Source organism: Metopolophium dirhodum, chromosome 8, assembly GCF_019925205.1.
Source record: "Metopolophium dirhodum isolate CAU chromosome 8, ASM1992520v1, whole genome shotgun sequence".
Taxonomy (NCBI): Eukaryota; Metazoa; Arthropoda; class Insecta; order Hemiptera; family Aphididae; genus Metopolophium; species Metopolophium dirhodum.
The window spans coordinates 30,787,015-30,813,056 of record NC_083567.1 but is presented as its reverse complement, the minus strand read 5'-3'; the positions used below and the strand labels follow the sequence as shown (position 1 = coordinate 30,813,056).

General features: G+C 32.2%; 1 protein-coding gene across 3 annotated transcripts in view; it reads right to left on the bottom strand.

Moving 5' to 3' along the window:
- LOC132950081 (voltage-dependent T-type calcium channel subunit alpha-1H-like) overlaps positions 1-26,042 on the bottom strand; it is a 311,428-nt gene that overhangs the window by 247,693 nt on the left and 37,693 nt on the right. The gene's annotated exons all lie outside the window — the stretch shown is intronic.

The following is a 26,042-nucleotide window of genomic DNA, read 5'->3' as shown; positions in this document are numbered from 1 at the left end:
GTGTAGTCAAGTCTTATATTCTCGATGGTGTAACATTTCGAGGGCTGCACACCGTTATATAGATTGATTACGTCTATTAAACCCGTTTAACGCGCTGTGAATCAAAACTGACAAGTATAGACCATTTTTCTTCTGCCACTGCACTCTTATAAGCTAAACACATTATATTTTGCAGTTTTATACATCGTTCTATAGCCAGAACGAATACCTAGACAGTGTTAAGTGAACAATTATATCGTAAATATATTTTAATGCCTACGCGTTAAAAAATATAAGAATACGATATCATAATATATAGTAATCATTGATCAGTGTTAAAATATCCATTGGTAACAATAATTAGTACGAAGGACTATTTCGAGCGGAGGGCTCTGAGTGCCATATGAAAATATGAAATGTAAGTACCTTTTATACACTACCGTATAATATTATGCCGAAAACGTACGACAGTTAAAATTGGTACGAACGCATATGATGAATGGATCGAAATGGTGGGACGAGCGCGGTGGAGGTGAATCACCATCGCATGTACATCGACCGCCGCCGCCGTGCATACAGGAAGTTCTGCAGGTATAATGCTCGCGATGTATAATAATAATATACGGTATATGCGGTACATCGCGGTAGTCGGACAGGTATAATGGCACTGCGCATAATACATGACCGCCACTCGTGGCACATACGAAACGCAAAACGAATCGAAAAACACACGCGGGCGGCGGTATAATGGGTAGGTATATAATATTATGATGCGTACCTATTATATACGTATACGTATATACATTATTGATATATATTATATATATATGTATATTACATCCACGTATATCCGTATAATATATGTACATGGGCGCATATATATAGGTACGTGTTTATATTATGACATGAGCTGCTGCTGGTATAGGTACATGCGATTTTCGGCACGGCCCGTTTCCGCAGGTACCCATATATACCCTATATATATATATCTAAATACGGCGAACGATGTGCCAGGGGTTGGGGGGGGGGGGGGGTAGGACGGGGGTTGTGTAAAAACGCACGGCGCCCGTCCGCGGACCACGTCTGACCGCGCGTATATGTATATATAATAATAATATATCGCCGCCACCCTCCCGGCGGCGCTGCAACAACCCTTACGGGATTTGCACCGCCGAATATAACGCGCGGGATATATAATACAATGTATCGACCGGGTAACCGAGCTTTAACACGTACCGCGTGCTTTATGGCGGCGGCCCGAAACGCTATATAAAGCGTGTGTGTGTGCGTGTGAGTGCAAGTACGACGACGGAGAGTATGGCGGCGAGATCCGAGCGAAAGGGTCGAAATGGCCACCTGTGAGAACGGCCGTTATCCATATATACCGCCAACCCCTTCGTATCGTCGTCTCGTCGTCGTCGTCGTCCGCCACTCCTCGTCTCGCGGACTCGGTTCCAGTGGTGGGGAAAGGTAAGAAAGGGGGGGGGGGGGTCGTTGTAGCCTGTTAGTCATTTTTGAACCAACGATAACCCCCATCGCCGCCCCCGCCACCCGCGCCTCCTCAGCAGCGCACCGCTAAAGCGTTATAATAATATTATTATTATTATTATCGTGTTTGCATACCTTTGCTATGTATGTGAGTATAACATTATACATGCATACATGTGTTTGAGTGTGTGTGAGCGCATATATAGAATGCGGTAGCGGTGTTGGCGATTTCGGCGTTACATATGCCTTATTGGCCGCGTTTGCAGACGGACCGAAACTCGTTTGCCATACAATATTCGTATTATGGGTATAGGTAGGTCAGGTTGCCTACGGTAAATATTGTAATAATACGCGAGCGCCCGCGCATATAAACGACCCTAATGTTATATTTTTCATGCATATATAATATTGTTATTATTACGTCCGTGTGTGTGAGCGCACCGCGAATACAGCAAATACCACAACGATACGGTCGTAATATATTATTATTAAAATAATTCGCGTGTAATATAATTATATTATTATCATTATACCTATTCGCGTGTGTATGCGTACAATAATTTTGCCGCGAGTTCAAGATGCCATCGCTGCAACGACCGTGTGTACAGTAATCGTGGCCGTACGAGCACAGCATTTCCCGAGGTGGGTCCTATACGATAAATACTTTTGGTTCGTGCGGCGTGCCTAAATAATACAACGTATGTATATTATAACTTATAAGGTATACACATAGTATTGTGTGTACAGCGCATAACATAATAATGTTAACATATTATTATTATAATTATTATTACGATTCGGTAATAAATTAGTGTATCGGTCGAATACTCAAAATATACGATTCGAGGGGGATGGGACGATAGAGCCCACGATTCCGCTATGATATAATATACGTTCGTGTGGTGCTGCGGCGGCGGCGGAAAACGCATGTGCGTGAGAACTCAGAAACGAAACGACCTCAAAAACGACACCCTCTCGACGACGTGTGACCGACGACGTGACGAGTCTATACATATTATATTATTATTATGTCGTACCTCGGCTTTTATTTTTTTCGCCCCCTAAACTGTGCGAATAAAAAATGTATACATCTATATATTGTCTACGCGGGGCGTTATTCGCCGGCGACGTGACCTAGTAAGGGATCCGAGACCTGCGATTCTCTCTCCCCTTTCCGTTTCGATCCATTCGCATCCCAAAACTAATATCAGGCCGGATAATAATACGGCAACATGATATCTATTACAACTGTCGGTACACTGCCACACATACACATAATATATATTATATCGAATGGACTCCGTACAGTGAAACATAAATAAAAACGACACGGCTGCATGATTCCACCTACGTTTTGGGGGCCTCTTTTTCTGAATTAACTTTTTCCCATATACTAGACGCTTTTACGAACAGACTGATTTATGTTCGAATGCTGTTTGGTTTTTTTTTTTGCCCCCACTATATAATAATAATATAGTCTAGTATAGAATTTGTGCTCTATATAAATATGTATATTTTATCATTTTAATTTATAACGAATGGTATGAACAGTTTAAAGTGTTATAGTATTATTTTAGTACACACCGTTTGGTATTTATAACAATTTATGCAATTTAAAATAATTTATCATATTCAAAATGAAATATATGGCTTGCGTAACTCGTGACTTGTATATTATTATAACATGATATTATTGTGATACGTAATAAAAATGTTTATACGGTAATGGACACAATGGAAAAATTGTATTATAAAGCGTAGGTATTCCATAAAAACAAAAAAAAAATAATACTTTTAAGATGGAGAAACGTTTAATAATAATATGTAAATTTTTATAATTCCTAAAAGAGAAAAACTAAGTTAATAGTATTCAAAGGAGTATAAAAATTAATCGCGAAAACTACGTTTATTTTCTTAATACGCGGCTGTTTTATACATAATATTAAATAAACTTCTACAACTTTTGGCTCTTTAAATTGTATACAAAATTTTTCGTAAAGTCTTTGGATGTTCCTTGCATTTGTATTGTTTGTAATGCTACAAAATTATAATTAAAGATGACGGATATTTGAAACCCGATACAAAAATAAACACAATTTTAAACTTCTTCTTATAAGAAGCTTATGTAAATAAGAAACGCCAAAGTTTTTATATAATCTTATCATGACAGTTTTAAACAAATTTTAGGTTCACCATCTGCTAAATCTTTTCAATACAATTTGACTTAATTAATCAGAACTAAACACATGACTCAATATTTAGTATGATCAATTGCTTACAAGAATACAAAATAATCTGTTGTAACTTTATGAAATATCACAGTGTTATTAATTATTAAGTACTTATCATAGTTTTTATGAGTAAAACAAAATAACTATAGGTACACATCGTTATTTTTTGTTTAAATATCCAGTTTTGTGAAAACTTGAAATTTAAATGTCTGAAAACACAATTGTGAACATGTATTTTGAGCTTTGTAGGTCGATGAAATGAAAAACTTATGAGAAATCTTGAACTAAATTTTCAAGCCTTAGGTATAAGAAGAAAACAAACTGTTAACAATAAAATAGTTTATAATTATTTTTCATGGTATTTAAGACTTTTGTCAAAGTTCTAACTTCACACACTTATGAAAAATAATTGTGGTTATATGTATTTTCGATACTTTTAATTGCTTTAAACAAAAAAAAAACTACTGTTTCTATAATATTTATTTCAGACACAACAAAATCACACAGCATTGATAAATAAATTGGTCCATCGCTCTTCTAAGAATCTAAAACTTACCAATTGTAATTGATAGTTACCTATCAAAGTTAACAATCGAAGCATTAAAGTACTTTTTAATATGATATTCTGTAATTTTTTTCCCAAACGAACTTTGTTTAAAGAATAATATCATAGTCTTGAAATCAACAAACACAAATTAAACTCAAACCATTATGAAACCATAGACCTAGATATTTTTAACGACCTCGTTCCCTTCTTAAAAGATGCCGGGCTGGATAAGCAAGTTTAATAATTACAATTATTAAGGAATCTCCTCCATTGTTCATATTATATAATATACAGGGTGTCTCGCGAGGATTTACCCATCTTCTGTGATAATAAATTTATCATAAATCTATTATTTGTATTAGACTGACAGAAACAAGGACTACATATATATATTTTTTTAATTTAATTAAATTTTTTGGTAAAAAAGTTAAAAAATTTATTTTAATTTTTAATTTTTTAAATAATTGAAGGTATCCACTTTATAGAATTTAATTTCCTGAACATTTTGACCTTTCAACATTTTACTTTCATTAATCTCATGATTTTAAATCATTTTTTTAGTTTATAGGTAAAACAGCAATAAACCTGTTTTTAATATCCTCACGAAACTCTGTGGTACGTATATAAATTTGAAATATGTAATTTAATGTATTTACTATTTAGTCGTTTTATATTATAAAACATTTTGTAACTAACGAATAGACAAATACGACCAATACAAAATACAAAAACAAATTAGGGCTTACACAAATAATTACGAAGCTTATCATAGATATCATATTAACAAGGCGTGTCCTTCAATTACACAGTTTTTTTTTTATTGTTTATAATAATATTATAATAATTGAGTCCAAATGTATGAGCTTTAGAAGAATTTTTCATCTTTCGGTAGAAGCCAAACAATTATGTAGTCTATGAATTACAACAAAAAAGTTATGGCCACTGGATTTTAGTATGGACATTACGTACTATAATATATCTCCGAGAAACATATTATGGCTATAAGCAGTGGGTGGAACAAAAGAAGCGCTCTTGGGTTTTCTGAAAGTATTACTTAACGTACTCTTTTGTTTTAAACTATTATATAATATTATTGACTGCAATAGAAATTTATTTATTAGTTACATATTATAAGCATATTGCTACTTTATTTCTGAAAATTTTTTTTATTTCATCGTGAAATACGAGAATTTCAACTGCTATGAAATAATATATTTATAAGCAATTAAATCTATTTTCCTATTTTTTTTCCGAAAATAAGACCCAAGTCATTATAGGCCCTGTACTTCTCTTACTATTAACTATAAGGATACGGGCAAATTGAAATACACAAAAATTGTAAACAGCATTAAATTAGCAACCCATCCACTATATTATTGCGATTCGTAAATATAATAATTGTATTCTATAATGTCTCGTTCATCAAAATGAGCGCACCTAAATTTCTAATAATTTTCTCCGTAGTGTCCATATTTCTAAAAATTCTGGTCTAGTTATGCTTTGTTCACGCTGTTTAACCATAACTTTTGTAACCTTGGTTTATGTGTGGCTGGGGAATTCATATTTTTAAATACTTAACAGCATAGATATAATATTATTATGTTTAAACTTTGTTTTATTATTCAACATGTTTACTACGCAGAATGCAGTTTTATTCAAATAAAATTATCTTAATATTTTTTACATACATACATAATTTAAATTTGAGTGATTAAATTATTTTCAAACACGTTTAAGTTTAACTGAAATTTAATCAAAAATAATTTGTAAATACAGTTCATTAATGAAATGAATTCTAAAATGATGGAAATGTTTTAAGTCGAGTTTTAAGTGTTATAAAGTATACATACAAACTCGATCAAACTTTTGAAATTTATTGTACGACCAAGTGTGTGACGAATAACAAAATTAGTAAACTATAATATTACAAGTACCTAAAGTTTATACAGAGATATTATAATAAGAATTACCGTACTGCTTATAAGTTGTAAACAGTATTACAGTAAACAATTAATGAAGATAGACGCAGACATCTTAATTCATTCAACTGGATCTGAATGAATGATAGAGAAATTAAAAACAAATTTGATTAACCATCATAGTTGAAAAATAGTTCCAAGTGAAACTAATAGTCCAGTGTAAATTATAAAAACTATATATGGGTTCAATTGTTTTTATTAAAATCTATTAATACTGACAATAATAATTTCAAAAATGTGACATTGTAATAAAATTAGATTTTATTTATTAGAAATATGGAACTTTAAAAAGCTTTCTCGTACTTTCTTGTTTTTTGATAGTTACTACTCTCTTGAATAATTGTATTAATATACCGTGCTAATTAAAAATACCCATCTATATTAAAAAAAAATCGTTCTATTTTATAGTTGTAGGTGTCAAATGTATCTGTATGTCGTCATATAATAGCCAATAGGCTACTGTAATGGATTTGGTCAATTTGAATTCAGTAATAAATCATTGCATGTGAATAAAACGATTCAGAGTGGATACCGTCTGCCAATATTTCTAAATTCTTAGTGTTTTTATTAGTCATTTATTTTTCTATGGGTAAAGCGGTAGGTTGAACTAATTATGGCCAAAAACACATCGTATTTTCAATACAATTATGACTTATTAGTTATTAGACTATTATTTAATTTAATTTTACTACTGTTAAAAACTAAAAAGTCAATAACAACGTATGGGTGACTTAGAACGGTGGTAATTGGTTCGTGGCGTAAATAGCTCAAAACTAATATAAATATTTTTAACTTATATGGGTTCTTGTATTCAATTTTTAAACTTTTCGACCGAATATACCTAATTTTATCGACATTTATGGAAAAACAAATTTTAAATGTCAAATGTCTAAACGTAATATAATATTCCTAGTTTAAAAAAAAATCATTGTGAATATAAAACGATAATTTTGAGTAATAGTTAAATGTTTTTGAATAATAAAAAAATAACGAAAATTATAATATACAATAATTAGAAAAACAAATTACCCGTATCAATATAAGTATTAAGTACTTATACACAGGCGCGGACTGGCTGGGATGCTGGGATGCTACAGCATCCCTTGCCCAAAAATATATTTGCCTAATATTATTTATTATATATTTAAAGACTCTAGACACCTAATGAACAGCAGATTGTTACCAACTTACGATTACTAGTAATCTATAATATTGTACAACTTTGATTGAAAGTTTGTTGTAACTTGGTACTTATTTACGTGTTTAACGTATATTCAATATTTTTTCAAAACAAAATAAAATATATTAATATTTTATAAATAATCTACATGTATTAAATTCGCCCCAACAATTTATGTTATTTACCCTTTAAATTGTGTAGCATCCCGTGCCCTATTTTACCAGTCCGCGCCTGCTTATACATAATATAATATAATATAAGTATTCAGTAATGGATGCCAAGTGCTGCTATAGATCTCTAACAATATCGTTTTCCATCGCAAACAAAGATATTATATTTTATTATTGAATTCAAATTAAACACATTACAATTTACGCAGTTATCAGTCCAATGATGATCTACATTGTACACTTGATACACACAACCTACTGTAATACATAAAAGTGACTTTCTCTTGGTTTTTTTTTGGTTTTTCCTCGGTTGTTTTGAAAAGAACTATCTTAACTTTTACCTTTGACCCCTTAAAGTATACCAACTTAATCCAATTTTCTACTTGAAACCACCATCAGAGTTTAAGATCAGAGCATTCTAAACAATGTAAAAAATGTCTTCAGACACACAATGAAAAAAATGAAAAAATAATAAATAATAAAAAAACTTGCACAATTGTAAAACCAATCGCTCAGAATCTCGTAAAAACGTGAAATAAATAATAATCTGACTTCACGATATTAAAATACATAATATTTTTATTATTAACGTAATCCAGAGGATTGCGATTTATCCGACCTCGGTTTATTTACCGTTATTATTATTATTATTATTATTATTATTATTATTATTATTATTATTTTTAAAGGTAAAGTTGTTTTATAAACTATAGTATTTTTTCACAATTATAATTATAAGTGATATACAAAACAAAGCCATTATATCGCCCGATGAAAGCGTGCGTGGATGCATTCCCTAGATTGAGTATACGGTTCATTTTCTCTCGCTGAATGGCGAATGACTGTGATTTGAAACAACAGGCCATGAACAGCGCGGAAAAGAATTGTAAGCCGGAGAGAGCGCAAGAAAATATTTTATCAGGGCACGAAAAAAAAAATAATAATAATAATAATGTACGTCGAAGAAATAATTTTTTTCTTTTTTTTTTGCTTTACCCGACCACAAAAACCTCGTCCGTTGTTTGGCGCCAATGTGAAAATCCGGCTGCGATAGCTATACTGTAAAACGTATCATACTAATGTGACATCGTCTCGACACTGTAAACAATAGGTAAGGTAGGTACGAGCGCACATTACGCCATTGAACATTATAATAGATATTATTATTATCGGTCGCAGGTATTCTAATTCGCGGTGCGCACACTGTTTACCCGTTAAATCGCACATTATAATAACATTGCAATAATAATAATATAATACTATGTACGTACCGTTGCATCCGTACGATATGATATCATTATGGCTGATGCGAAACTGTCGTAATAAGATAAAACCGCCGTATCCGTCGCTCGGGCCCTCCGGTTCGGCGGCCGTGATGATAATAACCGTTACCACGGTAATAGTATACTCGACTTGGTGCTGCAGACATAGACAGTTCGCGCCACGGACCGATTACACCGCGAAAATTCGAGGATCGCGGCCAAAGTCACAGTATAGGTAGTTTTGTATTTTAATATTGTTAAGTCTGAATATTATTTTTCGTCACACCAACACCGAAAGTTTAGTTTTAGATCATGACTGAAGCGTTGGAAAGCGACCTTTTTCCGTCCAGCGTGCAGCGGACGGTAAAATGTGAATCCCAAAAAGTACTGAGCGCACAATATAATATCACGCGTGTCGTCTGCACAACCATACACTAAAAGATATACCACAGTCCTTACAAGACATACACTTTTGGTTACATCTTATATATTCATGTTACAACCTCCTTGCACGACGCGCAAACATTTTTCTTTCATGAAATTGTTCTCGTACAATAATTTGGTTGTTGCATAATGCATTCTAATCTTTGATTAGGAGGTGCCTTTGCCGTGATTACATTTTTTTATTCTTATTTTATTTTAATATTAATATGATAATTATTATTCATACTGAAATCTATACCACGGTCCTTACAAAACATGAAATGTTGGTTACATCTTCTATGCATAATATTATAACCTCCGTGCATGACGCTTAAAATAAATAAAACCGAATCGTTTCTTTCATGAAATATTGTTTTCGTAGAATAGTCTGGTCGTTGCGTACAGATAGATTCTAGCCTGCATTACCTTTGCCGTGATGGCGTGATCGATTAACGCAGAGGCAGCTCACTTCCCGCCATGGCCACACAATGTACTAAATTGTATTGCGTTTTTCTTCGAGATTTTCGGCGGAGCGTTTGGCTTTACCGTGATGTGCGTTCATTTCGTCGTGTGATGTCTGAAGACACTCTTTACAGTATGAAATCAATGTTCGAAACTGTCGTGTAATATTATAAGATTAGACCACCGTATCTGTCGCTATCACAGGTATATATATGTACTAACTAGATAAGGTACTCCTATATAATTTACATTGTTATCAAGTGAAGCTCACCTGTCAACGGCCGCCATTTTCTCGGGGGGCCAAACATTTCATTCATTATACAAAATGTAATGGGAACAACATCGTTTTTAATGGTAAAATAAAATAGTAAATGTAAAATGACTTAATATATAAAATATTTTTTTTTGTTTTTAAAACTACAGGTTTAGAAATAATAAAATACAATACAAAATAAATCGTATTTAATCTTATATTTGTCACATGAAATACCGTGCAATTTCTCCCCGAACTTGATGCTTCAATTCACGGTGGGAGTTCGCTATCTAGTACTATATAGATGTCTGTGGTCGCTATAGGGCCCTTCGATTCGGCTGTGGCCATGATAATAATAATAATCATTACCGCGGTAATAGTTATAGGTAATACAACAACGACAGCGGCTGAAACTCACTCGCACCGTACTCGACTAGGTTCGGACAGTTCGCGAAATGGATCGATTTCACCGAGGAAATCCAAAGATCGAAGGTCACTGTAGTCATAACGCGTAGTCGTAAAATCGCTTGGATAAGTATTAACGGTGCTTAATATTTATTAATATCGCACGGTATCGTTTAAAGTTTGAACGCTTTAAAAACTAAAAGTTCAATATTCTATATCATGATATTATAATATTATGTTTCATACCTTTATTAAATTCCTTTTTTAGAATAGTATTCATATTCAGACTATGAAATAAAAAAAATATATATATGAGTCGCGATATTGTCGACGGATTGACGAACAAAAATATATTAATATAAAATATCCAAATAATAAGGGAAATGTAAACTATTCGCGTAACTTTTATATAATATAATAATATTTGCGCGTAACTTTAATATTTTTCGAAATAGGTGAATATGCTTTCTGATCAGACTCCTGATTCGCCATTGTACGATATGCGTATCGATATTATATTTTATAATTAATGTTCGGCGATGGAAATTGAGAATACGTAAAATATCATGAATCATTCGAAAAAAATATAAATAAATATAAATATTATAGGACTATTATTTATTACGAATATTTACGATAGGTAGTGATGAGTACCTACCTATTTTTACCAGTTATGTACAAATCTAAGTAGGTATTACCTCTAGAATTCAAGGTAAGAACCTTCTTGACACTATTTAAATTATTGCTATTGTAATATTGTTGACGGTCAGATCATTAGGTGGATGTGTTTCTTAGAACTGTAGGGGCCTATGTTTTAAAACGTTAATTTTTGGAATGTCAAGTTTTCTAAACAGCGTGTAGTTGAATATCTTAACAATTCATGAGTGAAACGTAATTTATATTTTAACACATTTAACAATGGCTATCATAAGTTAATTAATTCGCGTTATAGCGTATAGGCACATAGTTTTTCATATTTTTTTCATTACCCATACTCTATTGCAGATATTAATATTTTTTTACGACTGTTGTATTTTGAGTTTTCGACAACGTTCAGCAATAAATGACACTTTGTTCGTATACTATAAAAGTTATACCTATATACCTTTACGTTTTCTGAAACCTTTGTGTTCTAAAACGTACACTCAAGTCCAGATGATTAGGTATGTGCGAAGCGGGTCAACAAGGAACCCATCTGGGGTCGTATATCATCATATCCGTTCGACCGTAAATATATACGCTGTGGACGATTCGAACTCGCGTGACAGACGCTTTGACGCCGGGCTTCTCCGATTTCCGCCGCAAACGGAAAACACCACATGACCTATCGGCGGGGTTTAATAATTAATCCCGAGAAAACGTCAGATTACGACCACAATATCATCATAATAATATATATTACGCACAATTAATATTATATTTTTCGATCGTGTTTGTGCTCTGAAATTGGATAGCCATAGCGCGAGCCACGCGTGTGATGGGCTTAATTTTAATTTTACACTTTGCCCTCTGATCGTTTTATCAGTGATCACCCACCTAAATATACCTGATGCCAAGTCGGTTCGCCGGGGAATCATTTGGAAAGGGGAAGGGGGCATCGGGGCGTTAATCCTCACCTATTTTTTGTATTCTCATACTCATATGTTTAGCCGTTCGAAAAAAAATACAAGCTCCCAAGTATATGAGTTTAATCTTATAGTGGTCCGGTAAATATTTTGTATTTTTTTTTTTTTATTTTCAAATACATTTTTGCTGTGGTTTGACACTTTACCAACTACCAAGGTTGAAGATAAAAAAGATTACAGTTATATTAAATTAAGTTGTAAACCAATAAGTAACAAATATAATAATAAAAATAATAATATTTTGTCCATGGCACAACGTTTTCGTTTGTGCAAATGTTTTTACCTATAGGGCACAAACATGGGGAAAAGTCCTAATCGTTAAATAAGAAATGACAAAAATTTATAATTTTCCACCAATTAATCAGAGAGAAAAAAAAAAGTCTAAAAATCTCATTCATATTTTAAATCGATCTCCTTCTTACTACAGAGTATTTACAGATACATTATATAGCTATATCAAGTGTATTGAATTTAAAACGGCCTAAAAACAATTAAAAACTGAAATGACACGCATTCGCCGTTCTCCATAATAATATATCCTCAACATTTTACTGTTGGCAAATAGTTGTAGTAATTGTTAGGACCATTAGAATTCCCTAATCACAATCGTTGTTTATTATCGCCACACGTAGGTACGTATTGCGGAATATTAGAGTTATAACTACTGTAATCTGTACGTTAGGGCCAATGATGACCGCTTGAAAAATATGGTAAATAGGTATGTTTAACTTTGTACCCCGACAAAAACTTTTCCCATAACAATCCGTAGACGTAGGTAAGTAGGTAAGCATATTGGTAAGACTTGACACGGATCCACGCAGTCCCGTTCCCGTACAACTTATACCTCACGTCCTCACTGCGATAATCATTAGCTGCAATCGATACCGTTTCCTCTGCGAGAGTCGGCCGTTGTCACCCGATGTCATATCCTGTTACCAGTTCAGGTAAAGCTGGCCCTTTCCGAATTAGGACGCGCTGCAGGTGGTATTTCACAATACTCCGCATCTGGTGCTGGCCCTACGTGGTACCCAAATAAAGTCTTTAGCAGTAAGTGGGTAGGGGTTATAGGACCATGCAATCGTCAGACGAACACGGGTATATAAGATAGCCTTGTGCTGCCATTACACGGGATGACAACCCCGCTGTAAATATAAACGGGGCAGACCGGCCATGTCTTCCTGTTCCTCGTTATCCACCCACCACCCACCTCACCTGCACGAAACTATTTGCTGCTGCTGCTGCTGCTACTGCAGCACAGCCTATACACACACAATCCGTTATGCCGTTGCCCTCTATACTCTAATGCGACCCGCGACCCACGCCCGACCGACTTTCACCACGACTTTCCCATATCACTGTTCATACCAACCTCCTAACCAGTCGATATCTCTATAGATAATATATTATATATATTACTAATCATGTGATATGTACGCGTGTATCTTTAGATATTATTAACAAAAACATATTACCTGAATATAGGCAACTGTGTATAAAAAACATTAATCGAGGTGGACACAAATAATCATTACAATTTTTGTCGGAAACGATTTTATTAATGTTTAAAAACAAGGATAAAACAATGCACACGTCCGTGTTACAGTCGTCACCTGTCCGTATACAAGCGTCATGATGTCATATATTATAATGCTCCTGTCGAACACTACAGCAGTGACGACGACGTTTTATTACAACTGTAATCAAATAATATTTATATAGTCTCAACACATTCGCTTCATTGACCTCTTGTATTTTAATAACTTACTATGCTAAATTGTAATTATTATTATATTACTACCAATGATGTGTAAAATATTTGTTTATTTGTAAATTGCCGTCAGTAGTATAATCAAACCATAATAATCGTCGGTGGAAAAGCCAACTGAGGTAACCCTAAAAAACCAAATTTTACACGGCGCACTAAAATAATAATAACTTTGTTCCAAATTAATCTTTTTGCCTTCATTTTTCTTATTGTAAGACTCTATATGTTGTAATTCTATGTGTGAATTGAATTAAAAGAATGCACAATTTAATCAATTACCAAATTAGACGTATTAGTGGGTTATTTTAAGTGGCCGGCTAACATAAAAGTCATTGATGGCTACATCATATGACATTAAGGGATATCTGTGGGTTACACTATTTTGCAAAAATAATAAATAGTATCCAAATAACGTAACCATCAATTACGTAAATACTAAATTCATTTAAATAACAAAAATATTGCATTTTATTAACAATTTGTTATAATGACAATTAACAGTATTATTAGAACATTTATAATAGTTACTTCCTGAAAGTATAATTCAGTATAAATACTATAAATTATAGTTAAGTAAAATAGGTAACTATATTTTTAAACAATATAATACATTTTAAGTAAAAACTGGTATAAAGTACAAATGACTTCTTTAATAATAATTATAGAAAAAAAAAATATAATCTTATAACAATTAAAAATGTAATAGTTACGGTTACAAGCACCATCCGCGACGTGCAGCTGACAGCGCCCACCGGCCTTACGTCGACTACGACGAATCTACACGGCCCGCCGCCGCGATCTCTCGTGACGGTAAATTGCCTATACGCCACATCGCACTGTGTTTTCTCCCGGGACACACCTCTCAGGGCTAATCGATTACTAAATAATATTATTTAGCGAACGTCCTCGAAGTGTGATCGCGGTCGACAGTGCACGGCAACCCACGTACTATCTCGGCGCGACGTCAAACGGTCCTTCGATATGCGGACGGGTCCAAACCCAACGTTCGACCGAAGACGGACGATACCCAACCCGAAGCCAGACCTCGGAATAAAGTAATCGCCGACGACCAAGGATCCGGGAAGCCCATACGCTACCTGCCCAGCGTGGCACGAACCACCACTAGCCAGTGAAGATCCAAGGCGCTCGGAAGGACTGCCAGCCAACCGATCGGACGGACCCAGAGGAACGATTCCAACGCCCGCGGGACGAGCGAACACACGGAGACGACGACCTGACCAACACTCGACCATAACTCGTTGCCACCAAAATTGCACTTTTCAATGCTCCCAAAGCATTGAGGCATTTATTCAATTTGACTCCCTCGGTTCGACTCGTCACCGGAGGACCGCTTAATTAAGGTTGTACCAGCGACGTCCCCCCCCCCCCACCCCCGACGCTCCGTATCATGGTTATGAATTTTTTTTTTTCTATGACTGATAAGAATAATACAAACAAATTGTGAAAACATTATTAACATTATTCATTAAAAAATAAACATAAAATTAGGTAAAAAGTTAATATATTTGTGAAGTTAAATTTTTAAACAAAAATAACCTCTTTGCCTCCATCATTATAATTCTTTTTAATTTATTAATTATTAATAATTCCATCCGAGAAATGTTTTTCAAATGCACCTACAAACAAATAGGCTGTGTCAGCGTTATGCGTCAACAAATTAATATAATATTCTTTATTTTGATCTTTTTGGAAATTTTTGAATTTTAATACTGAATTATTTTTCCATACTTCTACGTCCTCTTCTCCTGCTAGATTCAATACTGCTGCGATTGCTGTCTCTGTTAGAGCCAATAATTCTTGAATATCCAATTTGGGTGTACTTTGTTCTTCAGTGTTTTCCATATCCATTTTACCAGTGTCCAGATTCTCAAACAATTCTGTTATTTTGTTTAAGTTCGAAATTTCTTTTGAGTTTAATTCCCTGAAATTTTTAAAACAGCGTATGAAGGTGGGAATAGTATTTTTGAACATGTTATTCACATATTGAGTTTTGTTCTTTTCATCATCAACTAGTGTATGTGTTGACAAGATTTCTAATAATTCCATGTTGTTGAAAAATAAACTGAATACACATGGCATCGTATTACGAATTACTTCTACGTGATTCTTTGCTATCGCCGATCCGTCTATTTCGTATTGTTTATTTTTAACTTCTTCCAAGAAGTATTTTGATAGTGATCTTCTCAGTTTATTCAATTCGTAATTAAATTCGTCATTTTCTGTTTGGTTTATCAGCATCAAGCCCTTCATTAACGCTGCATTAACCATAATATCTCTATTATTATAATCACCACTTTTAAATGTCGTTAGCAAGTCATTTAGATTTCCAACAACAGTATCAAGATCACTATCACCATATACGCCTATATCGTTTAGTGCTCTATCCTGTTCTATATGTTCTTTCAAAGATTGTATTGTATCTATAACTGTTTTTCTATTTCGATCTCTTTGAATCATGTGTCCAATGTCAAACATGTAATAGAACATTCTTACTAAATGGCATAATTGTATCAATTTATTACTGGCTCTTTGCATCTCGATTAGTATTGCTATTGTTTTATTCACTAATTGAACAATATTGTCGGAAATTCCGAAACATTTTGCGATATCTTCTAGTTGACTTTGAGATTCTTGCCAAGTTTTAAATATTAATTTGAAAATACATGCTGTAGCGTTATACAGGTTGAATGATGGGGTACCACGTTTACCAGGATTATCGTAGAACAAACCTGATTATTTATCAATAAAATTTTTACTTGTGAAAGTGTCTGGTTTATTTTTTTTTTACTACTGATATCGCTGTTGTACTACCAGTATTATGCTTTAGAAATGGATAGGGATTGCTCTTCGATGAGTCAACAGTTAAATTATTATTTGATGACGATAGATAAGGGATGCTTGATTTGGATGTTGGGCTCATTACGCCACAGCCATATAAAACACCATGGAACTAAGCTGTCGTTGAGACCGCATAAAAACTGCCTAGGCTTAATTTAACACAAGACAAAAAAATACTCACCGAATAAAAATAATTTACTTGCATTTTGGTCGGTTCAACCGAACTTGACTACACAATAGATAGTTTGTAACTAATTTTAAACTTAATAACATTTCATAGTACATAATTGATATAAATTGTATGAACAAATAACAATTCTGCTCAACGGTTTTTCTATGTTTGAACAGTTTTCCCTTACCATATTTTAAATTTGATTAATTTTACAATGATGTGTGTTTTTTTCATTTTTTTTTTTTTTTTTTGTGTGTGTTTGTCATCGCTGTTTGGGGCAGTAAAACTACTTTGATTATCTTCAACAGTATCTAGTTCAATGTAAAGTGAATCTAGTTAGTTCATTCAGGAGGTCAAAATTTAAAATACCCAATAGTTACTAAAAGCGCCGGGGAAAACAAAATACAAATTAAGGAAAAACTGAAAGTTCTACGCAAAATCATTTTTTGACGAAATTGATTTTGGTTTTTGGTGTAGCTCTAAAAAAATGACTGTAGATACATGGAATTTTCACTGGTTGTTTATATTTTTATTTTGTATACACAATAAGATGTTCAAAATATTTTGACTGTTATCGAAGTGTTTACGGACATTTAAAATTTTTTTATAAATGTCAATATTAATACAAGGCTCTAGATATTTTGTTACAATAGTAGTTGAAAAATATAAAATACATAGGCACAATTTTTTTTTATAAAAATTTATTGTTCGATTTTTGACATTTATGTGTTTTTTATAAAATAATTTTTTTCTGGTAGTTTTCTTTTCAATTAACTGCATGAGTTAAAAACATTTAAATAAAACATTTTAAGAAACACCTTTGTTTAATATTTTAATTGCGGATTCTTCTTTCAAATATATGAACTGTTATGAATAGTAAATTTGTTTCTAGACATAAGTGTGCATTGAAGACCTGGTGAGCTCTCAAATCATTCTAAGAGTTGGTAGAGTATAAGACATTATTTGTTTAGATTTATTTTACGATGATTTTGCAAATGTATTCAATTTTTTTTTGTAAATTTTTATAGCTGAATATTTTTTTGACAATTTTAATAATTTTTATAAGTTATTTCAGCTGTTTGTGTTTCCAATAACATATATTTAAAACAAATATTTTATATTGTTTTCCCCTAAAGCATGTTTTTGTGTGGCTTATGTGTGTATATATACAGTGAAACTTCCATATAACGAAGTCTCATGGCGAACAAAAAAAATTCGTAATATAGAGGAATATACGTTAAATATAATTTACGCATGATTCACAATGAAATTCATGGTTCTCAAAAAAAATTAGTTTAACAGAAAATTTCATTAAATGAAAATTCGTTATATGGAAGTTTTACTGTCTAACACTAAGGGAAAAAGTGATTCAATATACGTAAGCAGTGGTAAGACATGAGACGAGGATAGACGTCGATTCTCGTCCAGTCTGTAGTGAAACCCTTAGCCATATGAACCTTCTCACCCAACTATTATTCTTGCAATATAGTCTTCACTAGGTACCACTACAGTGATAATGAATACCTTCTCATGCATGGATGGAGTCAGTAATAAGAGGAGTTGTTTTCCAACGAAACGCATTCACAAAGGACCTAAGGCTATCTTAGTGAACAAAACTAATTATATATTTTAATTTTAATTTTTTTAATTAAATATTTGAGTCTCACTCTGTTTTTTAATTCTATAAAGTTACTTGTGGCGTTCTGCTCTTGAAATACGATTCTGTAAGCTCTTTTTATCTTTAATTATATGTTGTGCGCTATACTTTTCACCATAGCAATAAATATAACTCAATTCATCAATAGTTGACACTATTTTAGTGGTTTTTAAAACTATTTTTATGCATCTGACTAAAATATAATTTATGAAATTGACAATGCATATTCCCTATGCCTAATGTCAGTTTAATGTCATACGTATTATTCAAGCTATGGATAGGAAAGGGTTTCTAGGATTGTTTTTATTAGTATTTGTTTTATTTTAGGTAGGTACTAGGTACCTATGTAACTAGTAATTGTATTTAAGAAAGTAGTTATTTTTTGATTGTTTAAGTGTTAAGAACATGTGACAAAATATTTATGTTACAGACTATATTATATTAGATAACGATACTTTAATTTGTTAAGATCAATTGGGATTAATTATTTTTCAAAATATATGTTTATTTCGTATTTAATGTTTTAAAAAGATAAACAAAGTTGTGTAAATATTACCTATAAATAAAGACTGATTTTAACGGTTTATTTTTTTTAGAGGACGCCACACCTGCATGTGTTAAATGTCTGTTAAATGTCTTACAAACGTTATAAGTTTCATAATATTACCTTTAAAAGGTAATTTTATCGTGTGTCAATTCACTCTAGTTTTTAACTTACAGAGTAAAATGTATTATTGTGAACGTAAAATTTGTCATGTTGTATACGATTGTAATATGGAGCAACACATGTGCCGATGGTGTGGGGGGTCCTCTTAATGTGATTACGTAACAAATGTACATAGGTATTTACTGTGGCTTATACTGACGTAGATATTTTAAATGTAAATTGAATCTGTTATAATCATAACATCAACAATCGATCAATATTAAAGTTTATAAGCTAAAACTATCGACCTATATAATAATATGCGTTTAATTAAAATTAAAATAATTTTAAAACGACACATATAGTATCCAAGTAAAACATTTAAGTTAACATAAATCTAAAAGTATAATAATACAATTATTTTAACTCAGAACAATAAATTCATAACCGAATAATATTTCTTTTTATTTCACGAAATGTATATAGAATTCAAAAGCTAAAACAAGAGATTTCCATCAATTTTGTCTTTGTGCGACAAATAATGTTGTTAATATTCATTGTTATCAGATTAGGAAATCCCGCAGTTTTAATTTTCGCTGATATTATAAGATAAATTTCCTATAGTTTACTTAAAATGTTCTCCGTCGTTATGTGATACAAAAATTAACTTTTATTTTTTATTCGATTTAATTTAATCACTTCAAAAAAAAATCATGTATTTAACACGGAAAAATCTCAGAATACTAATATGCGATGCAATATAAAATTAGGAATAATATTGAAGACATTGTATTGAATGACAATTCGCTACAAATATTTGTCTTAAGTTAATGCTTTATCAAATAGTACATAAAATATGTTTACAGAGTGCACAAACACACACTGTTAAAGCTGCTGAATTTAATAGTATATAATAGATATATAATAGATAAATAATACGTATTTCATTCCGTATCTGTTCACGGTTATCGAACACTCTGTATATTATTAAATTTATATTTATTATTTATACATTACTTGACACTATCATTTCAAGACTCGGGGAGAACGTGAAAAGTGAAATCATCGCAATTACTATGTCAAGTGAATAGTGTGGTGTGCACACGACCTTAAATGTAAAGCGATAAAGTTTTCGTGTGCAATGGTTGTACTTATTCGAGGAGTGCTCAAAGTTTTGTACCTTGTTTTCAGTTCTCTGCATACATAAATTATTCACATCTCTCAAAAATATCTGTTTTCATAAATAACCTGTCTGGAATTTCATGTCAGGAGCAAACAATCGGAGTCGGTTCTCTCTACCCCCTCCCCCCCTCTCTCTCTCACACACACACACACACACACACACACTCTCTCTCCCTTTCTTTCTCCCCGTATGTCTTATCGAAGTCGAGTTGGCACTTTTGGTTTTAATTATTAACAACATCAAAACATTTATTATACATTTTACCGCGTTCGAATGGATAAGATATCGAGAGGAATACCTACCACCTGCACGTGGTGCTCTGCGATCGATGAAAGCCAAAAAAAGGAAAAACGATCGTGATTTTTCTGAACGCCCGTGGTACGCTTTAGTATTATTGTCATCGGACGTGAAACTATTAATCTTGGTCTAGTCACCGCCACTACGCCACCATTCAGTAGTAAGTAGGTATTTTATTTGTTGGCCCGGTAATCCACACGAGCCAGGGAAAAAAATATCGTATTCAGAGTGTACCGCTGCGTGGTAAATAAATCTGCGACCAACTGCGCAGGGTAGTTATTGTTATCTGTATTTTTTTTTATTTTTTTTTTTTTTTAAATTAGAGATTTATATTTTTTATTATAATATAAAAAAAAAGCAAAGGCATTGATAAAATAAAACTAAGTTCAATATCTACACTTCGGCGTGCATGCGTGTGTTAGTGGATAAGGTCGACGGACCTATTGAAGGGCCTGCCAGATTTGACAGCACTCGACTTTTTGAGCGTGTTAAAGCAATATTTTACAAAACACCAAGTCAAGACAAGAATCTGGACAGTGTGTTAAAATTAAAATTAATAAAGTGCTACTACACAAGAGTAAACGCAATAATAAAATGAATTCAAAATATTTTCTTCTACGCAGTAATGTGCCTATATTGTCTATGCATTACGCCGTCCAACAATATTATGGTAAACAAATTGCAATGGATAAACAAGGTCAAGACGAGAATTCCAGACAAGGCACATAATATAATATAAACAATTTATATGCACAGTTATTTAATTTTGTATTATTAAATATATTAAGCAACAATGTTATAAAGTATTGCAATATACGTATGTATAAAAAAACAACAAACAACTTTCCACTACGTATGGTCATTTTTATCTATAAATTAATTGTTTTCGAACTATAATTATTATTGCTATTTTTTATTCAAATATTAAAATTAAAACATTTTCTAAACATGTCTTTGAAACTATGTAACTTATTTAAATACCATCATAAAAATAATTGTAAACAAACAACAACTAATTTTTTTGTCTAAGTCGAGTAAAATATATCATAGGTATACTTTTACAAACATTTTTTAGCTTGACCTATAAAGTAAGTCAAGATTTCCAAGATATTCAGACTCTACTATTGTCTTACGCTAAACGTGTGTTGTTGATATTTGCCAAATTATTTATCATCGTCATTAAAACATTATGTACACAGTGTGCCTGTGTCTTACAATCATTTACAAGTACCATTAAATAATACTTATCCGTTGGTGTTTGTTTCACTATTATTTATTTTTGCTGTGAATATAGTAATAGATTTTCTATAAATCTCGCAAGAAATTACGTCCAGCACCCCCGATGAGACTTTATTAGAGTTATTTTTTAGAACCAGCTTATATTTGCCCGTACTAAACCAATGTTTTCAATTTTCCAGTGATAATTTATTACCGAAAAGAACAATAATGTTTTTAGAAACTCCCCGAAAATAATGACAAAGCCCATCACAATGTAAACAATAAATATAATCAAACTTTTCCTTACAATTATTTTTTATGTTGTCACGATGTTGAATTCTCTCACTTTGTTACTTAAATCCATTAAATAGTCATAATTACAAAAAAAAAAAAAACTGTAAACTTTGGTAATAATTGATGAAATTCAGAATATTATTATTAGTCATTATTGTACAATTATTCTGTTACGGATAATTCATTATAACATAATATTATGTTCACGGTAAATGGTAATTATTTTGAGTTACCGACAAATAAATAGCATTGGATAAATAAGTGTAGGTATCTATATATTGTTACAATGCTATCGTAAAATATGATACTTAAAATAAAAATTACATACTTTTGAATAATTAAAAAAACAATTATAGCTTGTAATTAATCTTAGATGAGTTTTATAAATATAAAACTCATCTGTGGAAGAGTTTAAATATATATCACTATAGTATTATAAGAATTTACATAAAATATTACAAAATTTAAAAAATAAATAGTGTGGCGATTATTACGAGTATTTCGCGATTACTATACTTCTTATTATGGTATGCCAGAAAGCAAATATATTTTATACCACCGATCAAACAAATGTTATGTCAAAATTCGTTGTTTATGATATAATGTTTTAGGTACACAACATATTTTCCCAATGTTATACTACATCTTGTATATTTATATTATAAAATATAATACGAATGTTCCACTTAATGAATATGAATGCACGTTTAACGTTATAAAATGAAAAACTAAATACAACTTCAACATAACTAAAAATAGCTCGACCTACAATATATATACTTCTAATACTCTGTGCTCAAACTAAACTGTATTTCCTTTGAATTACTGCATATTGAAACCATACGTTATATGAGTAAAAAACTACTATTTCCGGTCTCACATATTTATACACACTAAATTATTTAAATTAATTTAAATTTAAGTACGATGCATAATATATTATAGCATACTATAGCATACGTGCGCATATACGACCTGAAATTTTTTTTGGGCCACAGAAGTTACATAATATAAATTTATATTGCGCATCAGTGGTGGCTTGTGGTAATTTGATATAACATTTTAGTAACTACCCTCCCCCATCTTCACAACAATTATGCACAGTAATTATATTCACCAAACAAGAACTTACTAACTGTGTAAAACCATTCAATGTGTAGACACTTGTTGAATTGAATGACATGGAAAATAGCTAAATTTCTCAATGAATATTTATTTTTATGATTTAATTTGTTAGTGATTAAATCGAGCTTTTTAAACTGTAGTGTAAATGTGTTATGTGTTCTTTCGTTTCTATACAATATGATTATATAAAAAAAATGGCTATGTATTAGAACATTTTATATAGTTTCTTTGTGTAGATATGTACAGAAAATGTATTTTTATTTACATTTAAACGTTACAGTTTTACATTTATAAATAGATCGTATGTGTATTGAAATATTAAAAAAAAAAAATTAAGGGGCACTATCCAAGTGTTTGTGAATTATTAGTTATCTCAGGCTCGACCGGAAATAAGAGTCTGAGCACGCATATGATGCATTTGTGTTATACTATAACATTGTACAATATTATAATGCATAATGGTGTATCGCTAAAGCAATTCCAATGGATAACAAATGCAAAAGTTAAAATCTAGGGTTTTCTCGTTTGGACGGCGTTTGCCATCTTTAACGCTAAGAGCCTAAGTGGCTATAGTAAACATGTGGGGGAGGGCATTTTTTTTATTATTATTATCATCATTTAAATATCAAACGCACAACACGACAGCACATGGCCCTTCGTCTGTTATCCGAATCGATTTGGTGTAAACAACGTGAATTACAGTTGTAGTTAATTCATTACTGACAAACAGCAAAACAAAGGTGGGACGGGAATATAAATCGGAAAGGGGCGACAAGCCATTAGGGAAATGTCAGTCAAGCATAGAAACAGCGTACATAGCAGTGCGCTAGAGGTCGTTAATTCTGAATTAAGTTTTTCGAGAGAACCTAAAGAAGGGTTTTGAACGGAAGCCAAAATATCGGGCACTGACGTGGGTCAAGTGTACCGACAGAAATTCTGGATAATCTCGTCCGTTTTGACATCCGACAATCCGGTTTAAATCGACTTATCAACCGTCCAACCCCGTGTACTCGCCCGTGAGCATTGTGCAGGTTAGATTCGCGTTGAGGATTTCGAAGATAAACCATAAAATATATTAGACCGAATTAGCGTAATAAAAAGTACAACAATTATTCATCTTAGCGCCCGTAACTAATGTCCGTGACTTGAGTTGGTTATTATTATGATTGCAATGAAAATAATATTTAGATTCTCATTATTTCGGCTAAATGGGATATTAAAAAGTAAGTTTTAACAAATTACATGGATCATGTTTTAACTCGCATTTTATTATACGGTTATAACTTTCCAAGGGACGGTGTGTGCGATACGGTTCCAAAACCGTCTGCGAGGACGTAAAAAATATGTAGGTAGGTACAATGTATTTTGCATGTTTTAACACGACTAAACATCACAACAATATATTTAAGTGCACTTAAACTATAATTATAGTATTACACATTTACACATCAAACTATACGCAAACTGACAATTTGCATTTGCAACAAAAGACGATTCGTAGTTGAACACAATGACATTATTATATTATACAATTATTAACTATTATACATAGGTACTATTGCTATAATATACAATATCTACTCTACAACTGAAATTCTAAATAATATTATAGAATCAGAAAATTTTTGAAAAAAAAATATATATTCGGTATAATTTTAGAATATTAATATAATTTTATTTTAAAATCTCGTAATTGTTAAGAAATCCATAACGTTTTTACCAAACAAATATTATCCAAAGCAATACGATGTGTAATAACTGTTCAATAAATCATGCACAAATGTAATAAATTAATTATAATGATCAAAATAAACTTTAACGTTGCGTGCGTTGGAGTAGACATATTATTATTATGAATCGTATTCGGGGGTCTTATAACTTTTTGATAATTGCAGGCCGTAAATACTATATGGAAACTTGAAGTGAATTCATTGCGTATTGGACTTTTATCGATGGTCATTTATTAGTCGTATAATATTTACACGATACAATCGCATATCAATGTAATGTTGATGTGTTTTAATGAAATAATTGTCTGTCCAGTGGTAAATTGACATAATGCTATTACGACAGGCGCCTTTTTAAGGTTAAACAACTATCTGATGATCATCAAATGGCGATTGTTTTGGAGAAAAGTTAATGCACCATACTATTTATCTAATTGCCGACGATTTAACACCGACGTAGACAATTTAGGAAATGCATTAATTACACTGACGACAAGGAAGAGGGTCTTACAGGTTCCTCTCCGAATGCTCTCCTCTTTTGAAATCGCTTTTGATTATAATTTGCATAGTTCTCCCAACAGTCAGTACATTCCAGACACCACGACACGGTGCGTTACACACGGTACGTCTGTTTACGTCTGTTGTGGTCAAAATCTAACTTGGACATTCATTATCAACTAGGAAAATCCAAACAAATAATTTAACAGTAATTATTATTTTATACATTTTTTTTGTGAATCGTTGTGAACAAGGTGTTGTTTAGCTTAAGCCGTAGGTACCTATATGCAATATTTATTTTGTAGAACTGTTTAATTAACTAACCAAATCTAATAGGTACTCATCAGTGTATAATACATCAACAAGATGTATTCACGATAAAAAATCATATTTTGTACTCCTACAACATCGTGGTTTTAAAAATATTTCCCGGTTTCCGACAACTTCGCTTTAATAATACCTATTTTTTTTTTATTTACTATGATGATTTGAATTTATTGATTTTTATGAAACTATGCGTTATTGTTTCCATTCGACAAAGGACCAATTGTCTTCAAGAAAATTGTATTCCGGTTAAATTACAATTTCCAATTTGAT